Source organism: Hibiscus syriacus, unplaced genomic scaffold (assembly GCF_006381635.1).
Source record: "Hibiscus syriacus cultivar Baekdansim isolate YM2019G1 unplaced genomic scaffold, ASM638163v2 tig00110505_pilon, whole genome shotgun sequence".
Taxonomy (NCBI): domain Eukaryota; kingdom Viridiplantae; phylum Streptophyta; class Magnoliopsida; order Malvales; family Malvaceae; genus Hibiscus; species Hibiscus syriacus.
The window spans coordinates 232,125-243,360 of record NW_024062765.1 but is presented as its reverse complement, the minus strand read 5'-3'; positions in this window follow the sequence as shown (position 1 = coordinate 243,360).

Below are 11,236 nucleotides of genomic sequence, written 5' to 3'. Positions count from 1 at the left end.
TAAAGTTTATAGGGTTCTGCTAGGTGGTGGAAGCACAGATTTGAGGTGTGTTCCTTGGGCTCTTCCATGCGTGGGATTACGACTTGCTTCATATTATTATTGAGATCGATAGCTTGGACGCTTTGTCCATGTTAAAGAATCATATGGTGTGCCAAGCCAAGCCAACGATTTTATACCATGTTTCGGAGCTTCTTCAACGTGCTTGGGTGGTGAAATTTGAGCATGTCGGAAGGGATGGTAACTCAGTTGCGGATGGTTTAGGTAAGTTGGCTAATGTGGGTGACCTGCAGTGTGTGTCTTTAGACGCTCCTCCTCTATCGGTGTTGCATGCTCTTCAGAAGGATGGCCAATATTTGTTATTTTTTTACTGTTTGTTATTCGCAATTCTTTGATTTTAATTATCATGCTTATTCTTTTCCTCCTATTAGGTTTAGATGGTTTTTAATGGGTCACGTGATAATTCCGTCTTTCACAAAAAAATATTTAATTCTTTTGATAAATTGATTGGAACACCTGAAGTTTTCAAGCTCTTTATCCCTGCCAATTAGTGTTTTGATCGATTTTTCGAAGACGTTAAATATTTCGATCGATTTTTTTATATATAATATAATATTTATTTTATTTTATTTAACAATTCTAATTTTTTAATACCCATATAAACCATTTTTTCAAAGCATTATAATAGTGCTTTTGACCTTAAAGAAAAAATTGCATATTTTAAATATCTATGTTCTAATTATTAGAATATAAAAAAATCTTGTGTATAGTGAAAAAGGCTCCGGCTTAGCCCAATTTGAGTTTGGGTTAAGAGTTTGATTTGTTTTTCAAATCTCTAGGTGGCCCCACCCGTGAAAATTCATATATACAATTACTTCAATACTTAGTTCAAAAAATAAGTAAGTAATTAAGGTATGTCACCTTTCTTTTTAAATAATCCCTACTGTAGATATCCGTTTTTTTCCGGGTCTTTCTTGTCATTTAATTTAATTATTATTATTATTATTGTTATTATTATTATTATTAATATTACATTTTTACATATCATTTTGATAGCATACAAGCCCAACAACAATTGACTCGACCCAAGCCCAATATGTGATAACCCAATAATTTTAGGGTTTTTGAAACCCTAAATCGAAGCTCAGCCATTTAGCCTTCCAGCTCTCAGCTGACACCTCTTCAGCAGACACCACCGTTAATACCAGCTCAACCCGATCCTTTCCTCGCCGCCGTTAACATCCCTTAAACCTGCACTAACAGTGATAACATCCATCCAACAGAGACCTATTCTACTCCCATCAGTCAAAAAACAGAGAAGAAAAATCTCACCAAATCACAAGGATATCCTGATGAAATCAGGCTAGGACAGAGGCTCAAATCCATCAATCACCAAGTCATCTCATGCATCAAAATAAAAATAAAGGAGGGGGACATTCGGTTGAGGAACCCATTCGGTGAAAAGAAAAATAAATCGAGAGAGATTTCAGGTTTAAAAAAATCAGAGGGATTCGAATCATAAAAGAAATAAAAAAACTCACCTTGTGGAAGGATTCGACCACCTTCACTTCACCAGAGCCACCATATTCACGTTTCGAATGTAAACATCATCTTTGGTTTAGGGTTTGAAAGGGGTTAAGGGTTTCAAAGTTTTTAAGTGGTTTTAGAACAAAGAGGAAGAGAGGAAAGCAAGAGAGGTTTGTGGCTGGTCTTTTTAAGCGCCGACCACCGCTGGAAACGCCGTGGAGCGACGGCCTTTTGATGGGTCGGGGAGAGAGTTCATAACTCCCTCCTATTTTTTTGGGTCTGCTGGTGAGAAAGAGAGAAATTGGAGATGAGTGGGTTTCTCAACCCTAAATATGGTATATAACCCACGATCGAAACGATACCGTTTGAAGGGGTCAGGTCTGCGTGTTTTAGGGTTAGGGGATAACTACACGTTTAGTCCTTGTGCTTTGTAATATTTTGGTTTAATCATAATGAAATTTTTGCTTTATTCTATTTTAAGCACTTATTTTTCTATATTTATTTGTTAGTCCTATTTGTATGGTTGTATTATTTTTTGTTATTGTTTAACTATGGGAACCATATTTATAATTATTTCATTTTGGTTACCGATCAGGTATTTTGTGTATTGTTGTGGATATTTGAATTTGGCCATAATATTTGTAATGTTATTATTTTAGTCATTATTTACTATGTAAAATAAATACATGTTTTATTTATGTTTATAATCCTTGTACTTTGATTCTGAATGCATTTTGATCACTGCTTTTATATATTGGGTTAAACATTGAATATGGCTTGCTTGTTTTACTTTCATTTTATTTTAGTCCTTAATAATATTTTTGGGTTATTTTGGATTCTAGTACTTGTATTTTTAATGTTTTATATTTGGGCTCTGTTTGTTTCGTAATTACTATTTAGTCCTTTAAATTTATGTTTTTCTTATTTTAGTCCTTAGATTTTTGTTTTGTGCTATTTTAGCCCCCTAAGTTTCTGTAATTACTATTTTAGTCCTCTAATTTTCTATTTTTTTGGTTTAGCTCTTTAAGTTGTTATTATTACCATGTTAGTCCTTGTAATTATAAATTTTTACTTTTTGATCATTTTATTTGGTAATTTTAATATTGATTTGTGTTTATGTCAATCCCTTTTGTATGTACATATTTTTATGTTATGTATTTATTTATATCATATGTGAATAAATATGTTTAACTTTATTTGTTATAAATATTTTGTTTCGCATATTTTATTTATATTTGCTTCCATTGTATTTCTTTATTTAAATATTGTTTGAATATGTTTCGAGAGTGGTATTTGTAGAATGGGCGTGGAAAACACCACTTAGTCGAAGTGATGTAATCCAATATGACATTCGAATCAAATACAAACTTGAAATAAATTAATTGTATTTTTCTCATTATTAATGCATTTCACTTTAATTCGAATATTGCAATTAATGTCTAAATAATAATTGATTTCATTTCATGTAAATTATTGATCTTAATTCTACATTTTATATTCGATTCATTTTTAGTTAATCAATTTATTTTTTAAATCTAAATGTCGTTTTTTTCATTTATATTCGATTTGCATTTTTAAAATCAATGATGAGGGAATATTTTTTACGGATAAGAAATAGACGAGATAGCTTTCTCGATGGAGGATTGCTAATCTCGAGGTTTCTTTTCAAGTTAAAGAATTTTTTCTCTAATTAATTCGAAGCAAATTAATTATAATTCAATAAACGGATCATCTTTTAACTTTATATTCGATTTGAAATTTCCACCATTTACGACAACGTGTAAGCCACACAGTACCAATTTTGAGCGTTGTGGGGTGCTCATCCCTTCCCCACACGTAACCGACTCCCGAATCTGTTTTTAATCGAATCTTTGTAAACGCAGACCTGTTTTTTTTTCTTAAAAATGATTTTTCTTAAAATTGTTTTAAAAAGACGTTTTTAGGTATTCGACCTACCTAACCCAAAGGTCGATGACGACTCCGATCCAATTTAATTCCAGTTAATTTCAAATCACCTAATTTTTTTTATTTAAAGTCATAATTGTTTTTTAAAATAATATTTAATTATTTTTTTTACCCTAAAAATTGTTATGACACCTACCAACTTAGGGGAGGGGAAAGAAAAAATTTCCTCTTAATGTATACTGAACCCATATTCTCGAGAGGAAATGTATAAATTGAAAGTTTTTAACCATATGCTCTATAGATTATTGATGTATATCACATTTTCTATTTATATATTTAAAGTATTTATTTAATCAATATTATTTGTTAACTTTAGACATCTAGATGAAAAAGATAGTACTTTAAATACCTATATTTACTAAAAATGCTTTAGATAGATGAAAAATATTCTATATTTTAGGTACCTAATTTGATTAAAAAATATTTTAAGTACTTAGATAAAATATATATGCTTCATATATCTATTTTTAAAACAAGTCTCACTTCAACGCTGATAAGAAGAAAGAAAAAAAAATGCTTCGATAGTGACAATCGAAGAAAAAATATGCTTTATTTGATTAAAAAATATTTTAAGTACTTAGATAAAAAAAATTGTTCGATAGTGACAATAGAAGAATTAACAATTTTATATAAAAAATAGGGAAGTTTAATTATTAATTAATGTGATCGTAATTATATCTCCTTTAAACATGAAGTCAATAGAGGGATATTGTGATCAGCTAAGTTTGCCACTTGGCGTACGGTTTAACATTGAAGACAATAGAAGTGAAGGTATGGAATGAATCTATTATTACGAAAGCATTCACCGGTCAGTAGCATTTGTTCATGTTTCAGTTAATGTAAAATTGCAATAGCAAACGCGTTTTCCTTCGCATCGTATCTATCACATTTCATTAACAAGTTTATTTGGATATTCACCTTCTTCTGCACTTTATTTATTTATTTTTAAAATTGTGTATTTAAAGGAATTCATCCATATGAGATCTCGTCCGTTGATAGGGAAAAGATATTAGCACCTAATTTTTTTTACTTTGGTTTTAAATAAATATGTAAAAGAATTAGCTTACACGCTCAGTTTCATGTTATCAAATTTATACTCGGCCGCTTGAAAAAAAATAGATATATTTTTTTTAACAAAATAATAATTTAAAGAAATTAGATTATATGTTTTATATTGTAGTTTAATACAATGTCTATATTGAATTAAAAGATGTTGAACGTTTAAATATGTTTGATCTCATAGTATGTTATACAATAACATATCAATTGAACTAAATTTGATAAATAAATTTATATAATTACTCGATTATGAATTTAAATCCATATCTAACCATTATGAGACATACAATTTCAACATTTTCAAATACTAGATTTTAAAATATTGATCACATCTAAAAACCATATAAATTTTGTATTAGTCCATCGATAAAAAGACAATTTTTATTCAATCATGAATTATTAACATAAATTTGAATATAGAATAAAACATGAATTAGTATCATAAATTTAAATATCACGATTGTACTACCATTAATATTATTATATCTATCTAATAAACTTTTTTTTATGAAACAAGAGGAATAAAATACACGAATTAAAACGCTGGTGTCAAAACACAGCCAGCAGCTTCTTGTTGCACAAAATCGACGACCTCCATTGGCGGAGTAGTGAAAACCATATGGACTTCGCCCCTCGCTGTAGCTAACTTCACTAACGTATCAGCCACCTTGTTTGCATATCGGTGAATATGCTTCAAAACCATATTCCAATCCCGATGTATCAACTCATTAACACAATCAAGAAGCGTGATGATCGAAGCTCTTCTATAACTTTCCTGCAACATTCGAACAGCCTCCAAACAATCGGTTTCCACCATTACTTGCCTCTCCCCAAGATTCCAAGCATGAGAAAGCCCTTCATGGATACCCCACAATTCCGCTTCAACAATAGAACAAATACCGATCGCTTTAGAGAAACCAATCATCCAACCACCATTCGAGGATCTAACAAATTTAGAGACACCCCCACATGTAGCAAATCCGTCACCTATTTTTTATGAACCATCAATATTAACCTTACACCAATTGAGAGGAGGCAGAATCCAAGGATCAAAAGTATTAAACAAAAGACGAGAAGATTGAGCTAATGATACGGCTGAATCTAATGCACTACTAGCTTCACGGCTTAGTCGTCTACCGTGCACTAGCACATAATCATTCTCAATGTACTCTGGGTAAAAAATCCTCCTATTCCGGTCTTTCCAAATAACCACACAATCGATCCAAACAATAAATCCCAATCCCCTTCTTCTCTCGTATAAAACCCCGGGGAAGCGATATCAATATGTAACCATTCTCTAAGATCTCTTATGAAAAAATCATCTAATTTTTTAGTTTTAATGAAAGATGCCCAAATTACCATGGAAGCTTGACATTGGCGAAATAGATGATCCGTTGTTTCACCTGAACGCCCGCAAATTCCATAGCATGAATAAGATGTCATATGACGTCTTACTCTTTACGTATTCGTAAGTAATCGATCCTTCGCTAGTAGCCATAAGAAGATCTTTATCCTCTGTAACCCTCGGTACTTCGCTATTACTGCCCATACCTTATGCGTATCGTCATCTTGACATTCATGCTTCAGCTCGTAAGCTGATTTAATTGAGAAGTGTCGATCAACACTCCATTTCCAACCCAGCGTATCTCTTCTACAATTCTGCTGAGGAGGCATCGTTGCAACCAGTCTATGCACAATATCGTTTGGTACTATATCGATAATATCCTCCCATCGCCATTGCTCATGCCCTTCGACCATAGCAACTACCGAGCTATTCGGAAGATTGGCTCTCTCAGCTTGATTCACAATATATTTTTCCAAAGGCCCCACATCGCTAAGCCAATCATCCCACCAAAAATTCACAATACGCCTATTGCCAATATTCCAAGCCAAGCTTTGTCGAACATCTTGCCATACGTGAGCGATGCCCCTCCAAAGATGCTAGTTGCCTGTACGATTAATGGATTCGGGGATCACATCCACCCTTTTATACTTAGTTCGTAGCACTCTAGCCCACAATTGGTCTGGATTAACTACTAATTTATAAGATATCTTCATAAGAAATGCATCATTTTAAGTGCTTAATTTCTTCATGCCGAGACCACCCTTGATTATTGGATTGCAAACAGTATCCCACTTAACAAGAGATACTCCTCCTCCGGATTCAGTACGACCCCGAATTAATCTTTCGATCTCATCACAAATCCCTTTCGGAAGCTTAGTAGATTGCATGGAAAAAAGGGAATCGACGATAGTACTGCTTTTGCCAATGTGATCTTTCCTGCCAAGGACAACGATTTTACCTTCCACCCTGTGAGTTTATCCCGAACTCTCGAAATAATATAACTATACGATGGCCTCGTAATCCGAGAATGCAGTAGAGGTACTCCAAGATACTTCCCCAAATTTTGAACTTCTTTGAACCTGAAAGCTGAGTTGATGGAATTTCTTAAATATGATGCCACATTCTTCGAGTAATAGATGGTAGATTTCTGAATGTTTATTTTTTGACCCGAAAACTTGCAGAATAGGTCCAAGATATTCCGAATAACGTTACATTGCTCCATAGACAGCTCCGTAAAAAGTACCAAATCATCCGCAAAGAAAAGATGAGAGAGAGAAGGCCCATAATGACATAGAAGAATAGGCTTCCATTTCCCATTATTGACTGCTCTCGATATCGCATGTGACAACCTCTCCATGCACATAACGAACAAATAAGGTGAAAGCGGATCCCCCTGACGCAGTCCTCTTGTGGAAGAAAAGGAATCCGACATAGTACCGTTTCAAAGTACCTGGGTCGAGACAGAAGTTACACAACGCATAATAAGCAGTCTTAGGCTCTCCGGTATGTGAAGCTCTCTTAATGTTTCTTCGATGAAAGGCCATTCCAGTCGGTCGTAAGCTTTCTCTAGATCGATTTTTATAGCCATGTAGCCGATCCTTCCTTTTTTTAATCTCATGGAGTGCACTATCTCTTGCGCAACAATAATATTATCTGTGATTAACTTGTCCGCAACAAAACTCGTCTGAGTCTCCGATATCCAGTGGCTCATCAGAGGCTTCAGCCGATGCACAATAATCTTTGTAACCAACTTATATAATACTGAGCATAGACTAATAGGGCGAAATTGGTTAAAAGATTCAGGTGCTTTAACTTTTGGTATTAACACCAAAAGGGTGCGGTTGAATTCATTATCAAACTCCCCTCCTGCAAAAAATATTCTAGATCAATCTACACACACTGAAACTTACAATATCCCAATTCCTTTGGTAGAAAAAAACATGTAGCCCATCAACTCCAGGCGCCTTTAGCGGACTCATGCTAAATAGGACGTCACGAATTTCTTCTGTGAATAAAGGTCTCGTAAGGTTGCTCAACTTACAATCAGAAATTATCGGAAAACACCCCTGGACCGAGTACCCAATCTCATAATCATTGGTACTAGTGAATAACTCATTGTAAAAATTAACCGCCATCGAACAAAGCGCTTGTTGATTCGACACCCAATTATCATCCGATGTTTGAGCGCACCAACATAATTATACCGACGTCTCATCATCATGCATGCATGGAAAAAATTTGTGTTTTTATCCCCCTGGAGAATCCATTGATTTCTAGACTTCTGAAACCACAAACTTTCCTCATTTTAAAGGACTTCTTCCATCTCACTTTTCAACTTGGAATGCAACTCCACCAATCGCCGAGAATAAACTGAGTTTAGGGCCTTATCAATACCTCGTAATCGTGCCAGTAATTCTTTTTTCTTCCTCCCAATATGCCCAAACACCTCCAAGTTCCATTCGGTAGCTTTGCTCTTGAAGGAATTGATATTGGTTAATACATCTACATCCTTATTTCAAGCTTCTAAAATGAGGCTCTTGAATTGAGGATGATCTTGCCAAGCGGCAATAAAGCGAAACGACCTGATTCCATGTATTCTCGAGATATTCTGTATTTGCAGAAGGAGATGACAATGATCCAAACCCACTCTGTCAAGGTGCAACACCATAGTACCCGGGAATGCTTCAGCCCAACAACTATTCATAAGACAACGATCTAACCGTTTACCAAGATTTCATCTCCTCCACGTAAACGGAGATCCCCTATAGTCCACTTCGATTAATCCCATATCGAAAATAAAATCTACAAACGACTTATTTACTCCTGATCCACGACTAGATCCTCCCCCCTCTCATCAAGGTGAATGATGGAATTAAAATCACCGCCCATGATCCAAACTTCATTTTCGCCGGGAGTAAGGTTCATAAGATGTCTCCATACTAAGCGTCGTTTCTCCACTTGAGGACTCGCATAAACTGCCGTAAAATATAACCATATAGATACTTTAGCAGACCAACATCTACCATGAATAAATTGATGCGAAATTGTTAGAATCTCAACATCAATCCCATCTTTCCAAAGAATCCAAATTCCACCACTAAACCCATGCTCTTCAACTTTAAATGAATTTTGAAAACCGAATGCCCGAATAGCTTTATCTACAGTCATTCCACTAATACGAGTTTCCAACAATGCAACAACTCCATGTCGACTTGTCCGACAATGTTCACGAAAGTAGCGTCTAAAGTTAGAGCTTCAAGCTCCTTGACACTTCCAAAATAGAAACTTAACCATTAAAGAAATAAGAAAAACCGAGAGCACACCATTACTGGGGAATATTCGGGTTAGCATTCTCGCTATCTGGGAGTGAGACTTCTTCCGTTAACATCACTGACTGCTCCACTGCTGGCGGGATTCCTTCATCCATTCCTTTTTCACGCACATTAGAGGAACATCCTCCTTGTTGTGTTCTGCAATCACATTGAGGATTCAACGTCGCATTCCGCAACCAATCCGTCAGAATTACCGGGGAGAACTTGAAATGTTTGTTCTTTTTTTTAACCTTCAGCCCCTTGCTACTGTCCCTCACCTCTCTTCTATTAACCTTAGTATGATTATTCTGATTTGCACCTTTGTTTCGACCATCCTCTGAAATGATAACCGTCACATGGTTTCCTCCTGTGAATGCATTGCAATGTGGCGATAACCACGACTTTGTAATCCGTTCCCTTTTGCACGAGTATCTGTCCGAGAACTGCTTCCTCGACGAGTTTTTATTGTAGTAACTTGTGGACTTTTCCTGTGTGTTTCAGCTACGACTTCCTCTGTGATTGTTGTAGAATTTCTTTCAAAATTATTATTTTCAACACCTAAGACAGAAAATCTAGAGCCTTTCGCATTAGCGCTTCTTACTTTATTAATTATTGCAGGTTTTTTCCTCATTCTCCTACGGCGCGTTTCAGCAATCATCCATGGCCCAAAACCCGCTTCCTCATCACCTAAGACTTGATCTCGTTCCACACTAGTACCACTTTCTGCTCTAACCTTGCTTGTATTCGCTTCTACCGCTCCACAACTTTCCTTCGAATGCCCATAAACCCCACATTGGAAGCATATTTGTTGCAAGCCTTCATATTCAATCTTTTGCCAAAACCATCTATCTTGAGACATGGAACTAATGACTTATTTAAATTTACTAACACTGCCAAACGAGCAAAGCGACCTTTTTCCTCAGAATTTATGCTATAATCAATCTTCACGACCTGTCCGATAACCGAAGCGATTCGGTGGAAAATCGCTTTGGAGTAATATCGATATAGGAGGCCCGGTAATCTAACCCAAACAATAACTTGAGATGGATGCTTTTCCATCGTGGAAAAAGTACGACTCCATGGTTGAACCGTTAGATAACTTCCGAAGATAGTCCACGGTCCTTCCGTTAATATGTGGATATAGTCCTGCTCACACTCAAATTTCACCAGAAAATACTCATTCTCCAATTCGATCACTTGGTATTATCCTTGTAACTGCCATAATAATCCAATACGATTCAACAACGTTTTGTAACCGATGGCTCTTCCAAGAAGCCGAATTATCACCGAGCGTCGCATGCTATGGTCGATTCTATCATGAACTTGATCCGTAAATTGGATCACAGGATACAAACCATTGTTATCCACGATGCATTCACCATCAAGAACGACCACCTCATCCATAGCCTGGAGTGAAACAACATCTATTGTATTCATCGCTTGACCAATTACTGCATTAGCATAGGATTGCTTCTCCTGTTGCCTAACTTCCTCTCCAATGATATGCTCATTCGATTGTATCTCCATTCCATTGTGGTCTTCTTCCATACGATCAACAACCTTCTCTCTATTTCTCACTTTCTTAGTGACACGTTGGTCCTCATCCGGAAAGGGTGAACCCGGTCTCTCCAGAGTCGGAGTTGTCGAAACTTTAATCTCATGAGTGATCCCAGCAAAACTACCACCGAGAGGGGGAGATGTCGATGCAGCAGGTATAAACTGCGATTGGTTAACAAAATCTCCAAGGGGATGAGCAATGTTTTCCATAGGCGGCTAGGGTTTTTTTTTTGTAAAAAATAAATTCGAGTTCTATCGAATAAACTTTAAGATTACTATTAACTTTAAAATATTAAATATCTATTCATTAAGTTTTTAAACCCCAACCAATGCCGGGAAATGATTCTAGTAATAACTACAACCAGATTCGTAAATTTCCTTTTTAATGGAGTAATTTTATAGCACTTATTTTTTTATTTATAAAAAATGAAAAAAATATATAAATTGGGTCATAAATTAGTTCACGAATAACGAT